Source organism: Chelonoidis abingdonii, chromosome 9 (assembly GCF_003597395.2).
Source record: "Chelonoidis abingdonii isolate Lonesome George chromosome 9, CheloAbing_2.0, whole genome shotgun sequence".
In the NCBI taxonomy this organism is placed as follows: Eukaryota; Metazoa; Chordata; order Testudines; family Testudinidae; genus Chelonoidis; species Chelonoidis abingdonii.
The window spans coordinates 45,221,368-45,236,375 of record NC_133777.1 but is presented as its reverse complement, the minus strand read 5'-3'; positions in this window follow the sequence as shown (position 1 = coordinate 45,236,375).

Here is a 15,008-nt window from a genome sequence, read left to right as displayed (position 1 = left end):
CCCATTTTGTCACTCGAAGTGCAGAAGTGGGGCCTTCAAGGATTTTAAAAATTAACACTTGCCACTCCAGGCTTGTATTACACTCCCAAGGTTACAGCTTTTCTCAGACCTTGGCTTGGTAAATGCTGTTACCACCCAAATGCGCAAAAAACCTTTTGAACTCAGGAAGGAGCACTTGGGAATACCTCCCTGTGGGGTACTCTCAAGCCCTTTCACCCCCTGTCCGGGGAAGAGCTGAGAAAGAAAACAGGAAATTTAGCTGTGGCTACTAGCTAATCAAACCTCTTAGGACACCAAAAATCCTATTGTGTTCTTAAAAAGGGTAAATTTTATTTAAAAAAAAAAAAAAGGAAAAAATTACATCTGGAACTTAGGCTCTTGCTAGCTTTTAAAAGAGCAATTCTGAAAATCAAGCATCCAAGATAGTTGGTTTTTTTGGGGGGGTTCAGCCGAAAGCTTACAAGCAAACAAAAGCATCTGGGGTTAGCACAGAGGAGATCCACAAGCCAAAATAATAAACTTGATTGTGTCTGTCTAAACATTCCCTATCCAAATAATTTCTTCTAGGCATGGAAGATGAATTTTCATGCCTGGTTCAAGCCTTACACAGCACTGCTGCTCCATCCTTGCAGCCCAGAGAACAACAGACAAAAGGCAAGTTTCTTTCCCAATTTTAAGAAGTTCTATCTTCCCACTGGCTTTTGGTCAGGTGCCCACTCCTTTTACCTGTGGGCTTGTTACCCTTTATGGGTAAAGCAAGCAGAGAACAGACCAAGAGGGATTTTACAGCTAGCTGGCTGTCTAAAGGGAGCTTTCCTGCCCCCTGTATCACAAATGGTATTCACCCAAGATTTCTGAAGGAACTCAAATGTGAAATTGCAGAACTAACTATAGTGTGTAACCTAGCATTTAAATTAGCTTCTGTACCAAATGACTGGAGGATAGCTAATTGATGCCAATTTTTAAAAAGGGCTCCAAAGGTGATCATGGATTATTAGGGTTGGATGAGACCTCAGGAGATCATCTAGGTCAACCCCCTGCTCAAAGCAGGACCCATCCCCAAATGGCCCCCTCAGGGATTGAGCTTACAACCCTAGGTTTAGCAGGCTAATGCTCAAACCACTGAGCTATTCCTCCCCCCTGCTTCTGGTAGTTACTGGCTGGTAAGCCTGAATTCAGTACCAGGCAAACTGGTTGAAACTATAGTAAACAACAAAATTGTCAGACACATAGATGAAGAGAATTTGTTGGGGGAAAGAGTTAACATGGTTTCTGTCAAGGGAATTCATGCCTCACCAATCTACTAGAATCCTTTGAGGGGGTCAACAAGCACATGGACAAGGGGATCCAGTGGATATAGTATACTTAGATTTTCAGAAAGCCTTTGACAAGTTCCCTCACCAAAGGCACTTAAGCAAAGTAAGCAGTGACGGGATAAAAGGGAAGGTCCTCTCATGGACTGGTAACTGGTTAAAAGACAGAAATCAAAGAGCAAGAGTAAATGGTCCATTTTCAGAATGGAGACCGGTAAATAGTGGTGTTGCCCCAGGGGGCTGTATTGGGACCAGTCCTGTTCAACATATTCATAAATGATCTGGAAAAAGGGGTAAAGAGGTGACAAAATTTGCAGATGATACAAAACTACTCAAGATAGTTAAGTTCCAGACACACTGCAAAGAGCTAAAAAAGGATCTTTCAAAACTTGGTGACTGGGCAACAAAATGCCAGATGAAATTCAGTGTTGATAAATGCAAAGTAATGCACATTAGAAAACAATCCCAACTATACTTATAAAATGATGGGATCTAAATTAGCTGTTATCACTCAGGAAAGATCTTGGAGTTATTGTGGATAGTTCTCTGAAAACATCCACTCAATGCACAGCAACAGTCAAAAAAGCAAACAGAATGTTGGGCATCCTTTGTTTTCTTTCATCTCACAGGAGGAGGGATAGTTCAGTGGTTTGAGCATTGGCCTGCTAAACCCAGTGTTGAGAGTTTAATCCTTGAAGGGCCATTTAGGGATCTGAGGCAAAAATCTATCTGGGCATTAGTCCTGTTTGAGTAGGAGGTTGGCTTAGGTGACCTCCTGAGTTCCCTCCCAATCCTGAGATTCTATGAAAGGAATAGATAATAAGACAGAGGCAATATGATATTTTCTATATAAATCCATAGTAGGCCCACATCTTGAATACTGCATGCAGATGTGGTTGCTCCATCTCAAAAAAGATATATTGAACTTGGAAAAGGTTCAGAAAAGGGCAACAAAAATGGTTAGGGGTATGGAACAGCTGCTATATGAGGAGACATTAATAAGACTGGGACTTTTCAGTTTGGAAAAAAGGGTGACCAAGGAGGGATATAACAGAGGTCTATACAATCATGACTGGTGTGGAGAAAGTAAAAAGGAAGTGCTATTTACTCCTCATAACAGAAGAACTAGGGGTCACCAATGAAATTAATAGGGAGCTGGTTTAAAACAAATAAAAGGAACTATTTCTTCACACAATGCACAGACAACCTGTGGAACACTTTGCCAGAGGATGTTGTGACTATAACAGGGTTAAAAAAAGAACTAGATAAATTCATGGAGGATAAGGCCACCCAGGGCCGGCTCCAGGCATCAGCATTCCAATCAGGTGCTTGGGGTGGCAATCTGCAAGGAGCGGCAGTACATGTGGTTTTGCCCCCAAGCAGTCCATCGAATTGCTGCGGCGGATGGTGGGGGCAGTCTGTGTGCTGTTAGGGCAGCACGCGCATTTCTGCAGTGGCGGCAGTTCGGCGGCAGCTTCTATGTTCAGCTGTCGGCTGTGGTGCAGCTTCTGTCTTCTGGCTGAAGACAGAAGCTGCCGCCGCATTGCCGCCGTCGCAGAAATGCGTGTGCTGCCCTAACGCATGTGCTGCTGTCCGTGGCAGCAATTTGGCACGCTGCTTGGGGCAGCGAAAACAGTAGAGCTGGCCCTGAGTCCACCAGTGACTATTAGCCAGGGATGGTGCCGCTAGCTTCTGTTTGCCAGAAGCCAGGATGAGCAACAGGGAATGGATCATTTGATGGTTATCTGTTCTGTTCATTCCCTTTGGGGCACCTGGGATTGGCCATTCTTGGAAGACAGGATGTCCATTCTTATGTTCTCTGTATATGGCAGTGGTGCTACCAGTACTCAGTGGCGGATTAGCCAATGGACCAACAGGGCCTGTGCCCAGGGGTCCCGGACAATTGGGGGGCACCAGACACTTTTGAACAGATTCCGAAATCTTTTTATTTTCTTATTATTATCATGTTTTTTTTCTTCTTAATTATTTTCTTTGAAGTCTGGATCTTGATTATACCTGGACCAAGAAATTTGGACCTTGATGAAAATAATTGACTATGCCGGCTTAGAATGTAGTTTAAGAACCACATAGCCCAATGGAGATTTCAAACAGTGTTTATCCCCAAGTATTTCCAACAATTTCACAATGGTAATTACCAGTCCTGACAACTAATCTTATTTTTGTATTACAGTGGTGCCTAGAGGCTAAAGTAATATTGGGGCCCCATTATGCTAGGGACCATACAGACACAGCCTGAGAGACAGGCCCTGCCTCCAAAGATCTCATGCCCAGATCCTAAAAGATATTTAAGTGCCTAACTCTCACTCATCACAATGGGAATTAGATGGCTAAATAACTGAGGATCTGGGCATCACAATCTAAAGAGACAAGAAAAACAACTGTTTATAAGGGAACAGAGACACGATTTGACTTACCAGGGGCACCAGCAAGCCAATGATCAAGCCAGGAATAGAGCTCAGGTCTCCCAAGTCCCCATTCACGCCCTACCCATCTGACTGTGCTGCCTTTCAAGGTACTAATCTGCCTAACAAGACAGCAGCATTACTGCAACCTGTGAACAATTCAAAATGGTGGTGGGGGGGGGAAATACAAGAGGGAGGGGAACAGTGTCAAATACAAAGAAAAATAGTTACAGTCACTTGCCTCCAGGGAAAGGAATTCAAACACAAGGGAACAATTTTAGAACTAAGATGGAAGCAGGGCTGGCCTTACCATGAGGTGAACTGAGGCAGCCACCTCAGGTGCCAGACTGTCGGGGGCGCCACTAGGACCCAAGTGTAGAAAATTGTCTGCTGCTAGGGAATATGTATTCTCTCTGCTCTAGATGCACAGAGATGGTGGAGTGCTGTTCTGGAGGAAGGAGGCCACAAGACACATAATAGGCAGGCAGGAGAAAAGGTGAGACGGAATAACAGAAAGCAGCAGGAGCTGCAGGGAGAGAGAGAGGAGGAGTCGTCTCTCATATACTTCTCTAGCACCCCTAGGAGCCTGGACTGATTAACACCAGCTTTTCAGGGAGCTTCCTGTTTCCTACTGCTTCCTTAAACCCACTTGGGGAGAACAGGCAGTCAACTGTAGTAGGAGGAACTAGTTAGGCCCTTAAGATGCTGATATCTTCCCTCACTCAGGCCCTGCTACCAGCCTACTTATTGGTCCCTTTTGACTAGAGGAAGGGATAGCTCAGTGGTTTGAGCACTGCCTTGCTAAACCTAGGGTTATGAGCTCAATCCCTGAGGGGACCATTTAGGGATCTGGGGCAAAAATCTATCTGGGGATGGGTCCTGCTTTGAGCAGGGGGTTGGACTAGATGACTTCCTGAGGTCCCTTCCAACCCTGATATTCTATGAACTGAGTGTTGAGAGCCACTATAACTGGTACAGACCAGCAGTCATGAGTGAAAGGGGAAAAAATGCCCCTCTGGGGCAACATTCAGAAGAAAGAAAGACTTTCTCCCTAAGCAGGAAGGATCTCTCCTAAGATACAGACACAAATGTTCACAGTAAGCCTTCCAGCCCCATTGAGGATGATAGTGGTGAGGAGATGCCTGATCTTCCAGTTAGGCAGAGTGGCAGCTACTGCAGCATCCATATCTCCATCTCAAATGGATGTAACCATGCACATTCCTGAAGAAGAGTGTGGTAGAGGCACAAGAAACAGCTGCTGCTGAGTTTAGTTCCTTAAGTTTAGATGATCCAGGACTGTGAACCCACTTGAGCAATAACCTGAGGGACTTCCTTATACTGCAGGAGCCACAGCAAGTGACAAACTTCATGTTCCCTAAAGACAATGAAAATAGAAGTTTCCATCCAATACATTACTGGCATGAATTCCCCAATGGTGACAAAGTGGAGAGGCCATGGCTTATGTACTGAAAAACCCAGAATGCTGCATACTGTTTTTGTTGCAAACTCTCCCAGTCTAATGTTCCAGCCACATTAGGTTCTACAGGAACAAAGGACTGGAAAAATCTGGCATGCCATGAGAAGGCAGCAAATCACCAGAGAGCATTCCATAAGTAGAAAGAGTTTGAGATGAAACTAAGGTTAAAGGTCACCTGTAGCAGGGTGGTCACCCCACTCCTGCCTGGAAGGGCTTAAAACAGCCCTGAGAGAGGGCTGTGGCAAGGGAAAAGCTGGGCTGATTCGGGGAAGCAGCCACAGGTGGGGCCACACCCCAAGCCTCTGCAGTCCTGCTTAGCTTAGTTTTCCTTTCTCATGGCTGATCACGGTTGGAATCTAGGCTCCTGACTTTTTTGGCAGGTAGCCGAGAGTCAGTTGTATGCAGTGGCCTTGGGCTGAAGTCAGCCTCTTATCTTCGGACCTAGCTGGAGTGTCAAGTTAACCCATTCACTTCTCTTTCCCTCCCTCTTCGTCCTCTTGCAACCTGCAAAGGAACTATTCACTTCACACTCATACCTTTAACACTTCCCGAAATACCTTGCAATGCCTATAACAATGTTAGCAACATACAATGCTGATCTGCCTCCCCAGGAGACCCCCTGAAGGAGGTGGCCATTGGAGTGTGACACTGGGTGCTCCTCCATGCCGGGCAAAGGGGCAGTCCCTCTGGACGTGCAGAGGTAGCACCAGACCTCCCCCATGGAATAATGCACCCAGCAGCGGGCCCCTGGTAGGGGGATCAGAAAGGATTCCTTGAGTGCTTCTCTGTCATGCGCCGCTGTCAGCAGTTGCACCTGCCAGTGGAGTGAAAGGACATGACAGAGGGTGGGGTCTTTGCAGCCCATTGGAAGAGGGGTTTCCCCAGGGTAGAGAGGCAAGGTAGCAGGGTGGCATTAGGGAGGAATAGATGTCAGGATCATTCGGATGCCCAGATCTTCTAGAAGCTCCAGGGGGAAGAACACGCCCTCCATCACAGGGCCCTTCTTCACCGCCTCCTGGGTGGCAGTGTCCATTGCCAGGAAGAAGACTGCCTTTCCATACATTTTGAAGGCTGCCACTATGGCCATGGGCCCCACCACCCTTGCCAAAGTCCACACATAGGTCTCCATGTGAGGCGAAGCAGGCACCAGGAGGCAATGGATGCTGTGCTTCCTGGTCAAGGTGGGGAAGGGGCTCTGGCCACCAGAGATAGTAGCAGAGATGGGCTGGGGGAGATGACATGGCAGCAGGTGGGGGAGCCGCTGCCACCTGGGCATAGGGCCTGGGAACTGGGAGAGGGGCATCCACAGAGCTGGTGGAGAGAGCAACAGGGAGGGATGCCATGGCTGGTGGTGGGGCCGCAGCAGAGGGGCAGCCCCTACCATGAAGGGCTTAGCCTTTTTGGCAGGGCCCTTGCCCTTCTTTTTTCCCTGGCCTTTCCCACTGGTTGGTGGGGGTGGAATCGGATGGGGCAAGGGATGTGGCAGCAGTGGACTTCATCCCTTTGCCTGCAGCTGCCCCAGTGGGAGGTGTAACAGATGGCTTGGCAGTGGCAGTCAAGGCGGGAGCCACAAGGGATAATGGGGGGGCAGGTGGAGAAGAGGCAGCAGGGTCTGCCCGAGGGGTTCCTACCCACTTTGTCCCCCACCAAAACGAGCAAGGATGGAGGACAAACACCGGAGGGGGTAGGGAAAGGAGGAAAAGATCGACCACTCCTCCCCACTAGGCTGCAGGCAGAAGAACAGGGAACCAAAATGGCAGGGACGGATGGGGCGTGGTCTGTAGAGGCAAGGTCGGGGGGAAGGTTCAGTCACCAACACAAGATGGAATTCCGGCTCCTCTAGCTGCACTAAGGAAGGATGGCTATAATAGCATGTGTGTGTGTGTGTGCAGTGATACAGGGGTTCAGCTGAAACAGGAGAAAGGCAAAAGTGCGTGGGAGGGGGGCATGGGTACACAGAGCAAGGGGCTAATCGGGGCAGGGATACTATGGTGGGGGAGGAGACAAACAGGCTGAAGGTAGGACAGGGCAACCAAGGGGCTAGCTTCAGGGGCTGAGCAAAGGATGAAACATAAGGGAAAAGGGCAGGGCAGGCAAACAAACTTAAGCTGTTGAGGGGCTTGAACAAAAGGGGGGAAGCAAAAGGCTGCAAGGGGCAGGCAGTAAGAGGAAAGGTGGTGGTCTGCTGTGGGGGGGCAAATGCACCAACATACGCTTGCAGAAAGTCAAGAGTTTGTGCTGGCTGCTGCTTCAGGCCCATGCAGTGGAAACAGGGCGTGACAAGCAAGACAAGCAGCTGAGTCCTGGAGGCAGGAGCTGAGGCAGATGGTAAGTAGCCAGTGGGGTGGTGGAGGGGATGGTGGGGGACACATGGATGAGCCAGGATGCAGGCTCCACAACACACCTTCTATGTCCCCACAGACAAGACCCCCACCACAAGAGCAGTTTGAAAGTTACTCAGTCTTAGAAAGCCCCTTCCACGGTGGTCTGCAGAGTCCCTGGACACTCCCCCAGCAGCAAACAATCCTCTCTTTCCTCCTCCTCAAGGCTCCAGCAGCTCCCAGGCAGCAAATGCAGCAGCAGGGGCTCCAGTAGGCAGTCCAGTAGCTAGGCAGGAGGGACCCTTCTCAGGCAGTGGTGCCCACAACCACAGCAATGGCTGGGGCTGGGGCTGGGGCAAGGGTCCCTCACTCCCCTCCTCTGGAGAGCAGGCCAACAGGCCCCCTCAAGGGGCTGCAGCAGGAGCAGTAGCAACCAGGGGGTCCACCAACAACCAGGTAGCAGAGAAGGGTTGGTGGTGGTGGTGGTAAGTCTGGTCCAGACAAGGGGGATAGCTGGAGCAGCAGTAGGAGCCCAGGGTCTAGCAGTACCAGCACTCCTTACCTCCCTTCCACCCTCCAGATCAGAGGGCTACAGGAAGGTACATTGGAAGACAGAAATCTGGTAGAGGTCAACACATTTGATGAAGAGTTTTCTGTTTCCTGAGTGACCAGAGCAGGGGCTACCCCAGAGTAGTCAGGCAGGTGCTAGAAGCAATTAAGGCCTTGGCTACACTGGCGCTTTACAGTGCTGCAACTTTCTCCCTCAGGGGTGTGAAAAAAACACACCCCGGAGTGCTGCAAGATACAGCGCTGTAAAGCACCAGTGTAAACAGTGCCACAGCGCTGGGAGCCCGGCTCCCAGCTCTGCAAGCTAAACCCCATGAGGATGTGGAGCTTTGAAGTTTCAAGTGTAACCATACCCTAAGTCAGGCAGACTCCATAAGACACCTGGAACCAACTGAGAACTGATTAGAAGCAATCAAAGGAAACAGGATAATCAGATCACCTGAAGCTCATTTAGAACTGGCTGGGAATAGTTTAAAAGGAAGTCCCTTCAGTGAGGCTATCTGGTAGGAGCAGGAAGGTGTGTTGTGGGATGACTGGGAGAAAGAAGTTACACAATAAAAGACCCAGGAGAACAAGTATGGTCAGGTACCTAGGAGGGGCCATTTGGGGAAGTAGCCTAGGGAAGGGTTGTAGCTCCAGCTGTATAGGAAAACTACCTGTTTCCACTGCCAATTAGAGTCCCTGGGCTAGAACCCAAAGAAGAAGGCAGGCCTGGGTTTCCTTCCCCCCTGCACAAACATTCCCACATGGTTGAGCCCAGGGATCACCCAGATGGGCAGGGAGGCCATCCCTGGAGTAAAACCTGAGGCTGAGAAAAGGGGGGCTGAGCAAGATCAGGCCTGGCATCAGCTTAAGGGGGGAGGTACGTAGCAGGGCACTGGTGCAGAAGCACCTAATTAGCCCTTGTCTGGTCAGCTCCAATCAAGGAAAGCAGATAGAAGCTGATGGAAAAGGCCTGATGCTGGCTGAGGATTGGCAACACCTGCTGGCCTGACAAGCCAAGGGCTATAAAGGCTTAGAGGAAGCCAAAAGGAAGGGCTTGGCAAGGGAGAAGTCAGTCAGGGAGGAAGCTAGAGGCCTGCTAGCTGAAGGCTGACTGCCTGTAAGGGAGGTAACCAAACCTGTAAAGCTTGTATATGGATGGACATTTGTGGTGGGACAACGATAAGTAAATACAGACATGGGTGTTGCACAACCCTGAAGCCTCTCTGAGCCTTATTAGGGAGGACAAGCAGGCCCCTGGAAGAGGGGTGGGTTGTGGACTCTGTTACACATACAAATAGAATAATCATATTCAGTAAATCATAACCTTTCCAATGATATTTCACATGATTCATTTTGTATAAATCACATCTTAATTTTACCAAAAATACATAATATTTCTAAGAAGACTATGGGGCATAACATTACAGGGGATATCATAAGCATCTTTGGGATGAGAGGCTTTTCCTTGGGGTGGTTTGGGGTCTGGGGAGGGGAGGCATGGCACAACTGTGGCTGGCCTGGGACCCCTCTGGGCAGGTGGGGGAGGACCTCGGGGCTTTAGCTGGCCCAAGGCTCCTTTGGTTGGTGGAGTGGGGCGCTTGAGGCTCTGGCTGGGAGCATAAGTGGAAGGGGCAGAGCGGGAGGTGGGAGCATAAGTGGAAGGGGCAGATCTGGGAGCTAACTTCCCTGAAGGGGGGCTCCATCCGTCACCCATGCATGCCACCCAGTGGAACAATTATAAATCTAGATTTACCATGTAGCATAGACATCCATCATGGGCTTGAAAACCCCAAGACCACAAACCTAAGTCCCACAGGCCTGGGCTTAGTGTGCAGTGTAGACATACCCTTACAGTTTATATTAGGGACAGCAGTTGTCTTCATTTACAATCCTAAACTGCTGTGTAGTTTTGCTCTGATGTCTCACTTGAGTGGTGCACATAGGGACCCCTATATAATATAGGACATATAGTATATATCCTTTGGAGTGATGTGCAACTTAATTAGTTACTCGGCCAGATTCTGCTTTCATTCCCACTGGTGCAGCTCTGTTCAGGTCTGTGGGGTTACCCTGTTTGTAAAACACTTTGAAATCCTCAGATGAAAGCTACTCCAGAGAGCTAAACTATGGTAACTCACAGTTAAAACACACATCAGTGGGCAGTGGGGACATGCTGATGAACATGAGACAAATTCCCTTCTCTCCCCAGAGAATAAGCATAGCAAGTCTGGAACAGAAACACTAGCTTTTAGGGAGAAGTTTTACAGTTGCCCTTGAACAGAGGTTGCCTTCTAAGCATTGCAAATGTTAGAAAAACTCTTCTTATTTATTTACCAGTACTGCTATGTGTGGGCTGTGGAGTTGCAGTGTGGAAATAAGAGGGTTAACAGAATGCACTTTGATGTGCAGATGAGCTCTACTGGCAGCCAATGTATGCTAAGAGTGATGCTGATGCCAAACCCTCAGTATATCCAACACTGCACTGAAGAAATGTCTGCTGAGATGTCTCCTCAATGCACCTGAAGGGGAGCCAACTTCTTGTTAAAATAACATTTGCTCTTATACATAGGCTGCTGGAATGATACAGCTTCAGAGAAAGGCTAGCTTTCTCTTGAGAAGTGTTGTCCCAGCGCAGAAGTGGATGGTGTATGTTTGCCAACAGCCATCACTATCTAGTACTAGGGAGGGCTGCCAGGCCCTTGTGCATGTGACCACAAGAGTTCATGTGAAGGCACCAGGCAGGGCTCATATAACATTTTCTGGAAATGGAAAACAGTAGTTTACATCTGAGGGCTAGATTATGCCCTGGTCGTCCTCTGCAGCAGTGAAGGAGAGCTGGGGGGAGGAAGGTCTCTACCCAACCATCTGTATAACTGTGGAAGACCTTTTCACATTGCCGCTCCAGGAGCACATGGGGTATTGCAGGTGCTATGCACCCAATTCCCTTCTTCATGAGCAAGCTGCAAAGGAGGTGTTAAGTCGTGGCTTCCCCTCCTGGCGCCAGTCAGCAGAGCTAAGGGCAGGGACTATGCTGTAAGAGCCTAAGGAGGGGACTGGGCTTCAGATCCTGAGCTGCAACTGCAAAGTGTTGTCTCCGTAGCTATTCGCAGAGCCCTTCCGGAAGTCCCGCTAGCCCAAATCTGTCAGTTGGGGGTGGGGCTTTCTGCCACAGTCTATGTAGACATACCCTAAGAGAACAGAGAACCTAGAAAGGTTATGAGGGAGAAGGCCTGAGAAAGGCTGTGGTAGGAAGAAGCCTATGGAGACAGTAGTAAGGAGTTGGACTGAGCAGACCTTGGCTGCTGATTAGAGGGTCCCTGCTGATTAGAGGGTCCCAGTGTAGGGGCAGGCCCAGGTTTCCTTCTCAGCCACTGGTACAGCGATATGAGGCTGGGGATGGGGACATAAGGATCACAGGGCCCAGAGTTGGGGCCAAAGACCTGATCTAAGGACACTGGACTTTTATTTTGAGACTCTGTTACTCCAGAAAGGGTGGACTTCAGTTGTGACCTATCCATATCATTGAGTGACTCACAGGAAGAAGCAGACCACCAAAGTGGTCATTGGTAGAGGAGAGAGCAGTGATGCTACACCTGGCCAAGAAGAGGCACTCCAATAGTGAGACCCTTCCCTTCACATGTTGTGAGGATTAACATCTGCAAAGCTCTTGAGTTCCTCAGCTGGAAGGAAAATAAACCAGCTTTGAATAAGCTTTGAATAACCGAGTCTGATTGAATGTATTAATAGGACTCAGATGGATGCAATATGCTTCTGGGCATGACAATTGTGAGCTCAAGTGCAGCAATGTGTCTTGGGCACCTGCCACAACAGTGCAGTTTTGAGAGGTGCAGCGTTCCACTGTTAGCCGTGTCATGCCTTGAATGAGGCATCTTGGCTCAATCCTTTCTTAGGTAGCTGTCTAGATGGAAGCTAAAATTCATTAAAAACCTCCAGAGGACACTCAGAGCCCTGGCCAACATTCCCTTCTTCAGTAAATGAAACAATTTCTAGTATAGGAGACTGTGGATTATTGAAGAGCATATAATAGTCATTATATTTGCCTATACAATCACTGCACTATCAGACTAACTCATTATCCTGCTTAGCGAAGCACTTTGAACTGCCAAAAGCATGAAAGCACCATCTAAGAACAAATTTTATTCTCATAGAAAGGTATTAAGGAAAGTTAGAGTTGTTATAACTGGCACATGTTCATAAAAGCAAAATCCAGCTTTGTGCATCGAAGCCACAGGGTACCTATTTGCACACTATTCTTCCCAAAGTGCATCCTCTCTCCTATACTTTGAATGGTCTGTGTTCCCCAACGTGAGCCAGATGATAGTGGGAGGGATCTAAAATAATCAACCTTTCTGAATTTTAGAGGAAGAATTAGAAATCTAATCACAGGTTTCTTTCAGCTATTTGAATGAATGTTAAAGTGAACAGCTAACATCACTGAACCTGGAGCTCTCATGCAGGACCACCCTAGCCTTTCCTGTTCTGCAATTCCCCCTTATTTCCATCCTGGTCCTTATACAGCTCACTCTAACCATCTGGCCACCATCCCTATAGTATCTGAGCTCTACCTATGCACCTTATTTCTAATTGTCTGTCCTCAGTCTAGGCCTTTACACTGTTATAAACCCACCTCATTTCTGACCTGCAGTACTCTATGTTGTATTATTCCTGGAGTTTCACCCAGTTTTGCCCTTGCACCTCACTTCTGAATTGCAACACCCACCTGTTATTTCAATCACTAGCTTCTGCCAAGCTCTGTCAGCACCCCACAATCCTGACCTTCCATGCACCCTGCTGTTCCAATCCTGGACTCCTATGAACTGCCTGCCAAACTAGAACGTTTACTGTGAAACAGACAAACGTACAGTAGGGACTCAGTTGAGACTGGTAAACTTATTTTCATGGGTGATCAGCAGACCTTGAATGGCTTGTTGTAACCAGAAGACCCTGAAAAATTAGTCAGTTATGTTTGGAGGTGCTATGTTACTAACATACTCTGAAAGCCTTCATACTGGCCCTGTGCATATTGATGTGATCACAAGAGACTAGAGTTGTGAGGGCAAAGGGAATTGTTTTGCAGACCCCCTCAACAAAGGCATAAAGGAGGTGGCATAAAGAATATAGTTTTGGATGGTCTCCATCAATAGATGGGGGACAACTCTCCTTGGCTGACTACAGTAGTCAGGAGGGGATTAAATTAATAGCAAAATGGTAGAAAAGAAAAAGGGAAGATATGAGCAACTCAGCACACAATTGAGAACAAAATTAATACAAAATCCAAAAGACACAGAGAAGAAATTCTTGAATTGCCTATAGGCCATATTTACAAGATTAGGACTCTATCCTGGGAAGCAGTGATTCTAAAAAAGATCTGGGCCTTGTCGTGGATAATCAGCTGAACATGAGCTCGCAGTCTGATGTTGTGGCCAAAAGAGCTAATGCAACCCGGGGATGCATAAACCGAGAAATCCTGAGTAGGAATACAGAGGTTATTTAGGTTAGCACTGGTGCAACTTCTGCCGGAATATTGTCTTCATTTCAGTGCCCACAATTCAAGAAGAATGTTGATAAACTGGAGAGAGTTCAGAGAAGAGCATGAGAAACGAATAACTGAAGGATTAAAAAACATGCTTTATAGTGACTCAGTTCCTTGAGTCTATCCATTTAGCTTAACAAAGAGGGAGTTAATGGGTGACTTGATTACAGACTATAAGTACCTACGCAGGGAACAGATATTTATGAATGGGCTTTTCAATCTAGCGGAGAAATGTGAAACATGATCCAATTGTCTGGAAGTTGAAGCTAGACACATTCAGATTGGAAATAAGACATATATTTTTAACAGTGAATAATTACCCATTTTGACAATTTACCCAGGGTTATGATGGATTCTCCATCACTGACCATTTTTAAAACAGGACTAGGTGTTTTTCTAAAAGATATACTCAAGCAAATATTTCATGTAAGTTCTATGGCTGGTGTTATGCAGGAGGTCAGACTATATGATCACAATAGTCCCTTCTGGTCTTAGAATCTATGAATTATCAGTAGTCAAAATCATTTGGCCAAATATTAAAGAAAATACTGAGAGATACCGAAAATATGCATACAGTCACAGAAGGGGATGGGGAGGGATGTGTGTGTATAAATAAAATGGATTCATGGTATTATCCAGGATCCCATCCCACAAGCATTCCATCCTCTTCAATTCCCTTCATAAGAAGGAAGGCCCATGACCAGTTGTGAAGCATTAAAACCTCTATTTTGAAGTTTAAATGTATTACTTTGCAGGAGGTTTGAGCTCAGTCTCTCCCCTCTCTCCCTGGCCTGCCAGACACTTGGAAAGGAGCAGAGACAGCATGCTCAGTCCTCAGGAAGCTAAAGTGCCACACGTTGCTTCGTAGGAACCACTTGAGGGCCTCCAGACAAACCCAGCTGCAGTGTTCCATAGCTGGAGGTCTGTCATGAGACCCAAAGCCATGAAGCTGGAGGGCGGGAAGGTAAGTAAAGAGAACGTGAGGGGAATCTTTGGGATTCGTAGAGCTCAGTGGGCCCTTTATGTGTCAGATCAAGGAAGAACACATACATTTGCAACCACTTCTAAGACTGTGTCCAGAGATCCTTACTCAGCTCGTATTCCACAAATTCCCAAAGGCTTCAGTGGAAACATGCCTGAGTAACAGCCTCAGGATTTAGCCCATCATGACCCTAGATATAATGAAGCTCCACTTACAGGGCCTTTGGATCTGCACATAAGATTTATGGTGACATGATGAGAGCATTCTCAGGAAGAATTTGGCCCAGAGAGGAGTTGGATAGAATTCCAATATTACTTCCTACACTGCAATTCCAGTTAGAGCCTAGTTCTGCAGTTCCTCTTCAAGCTAAGTATCAACTTAAACAG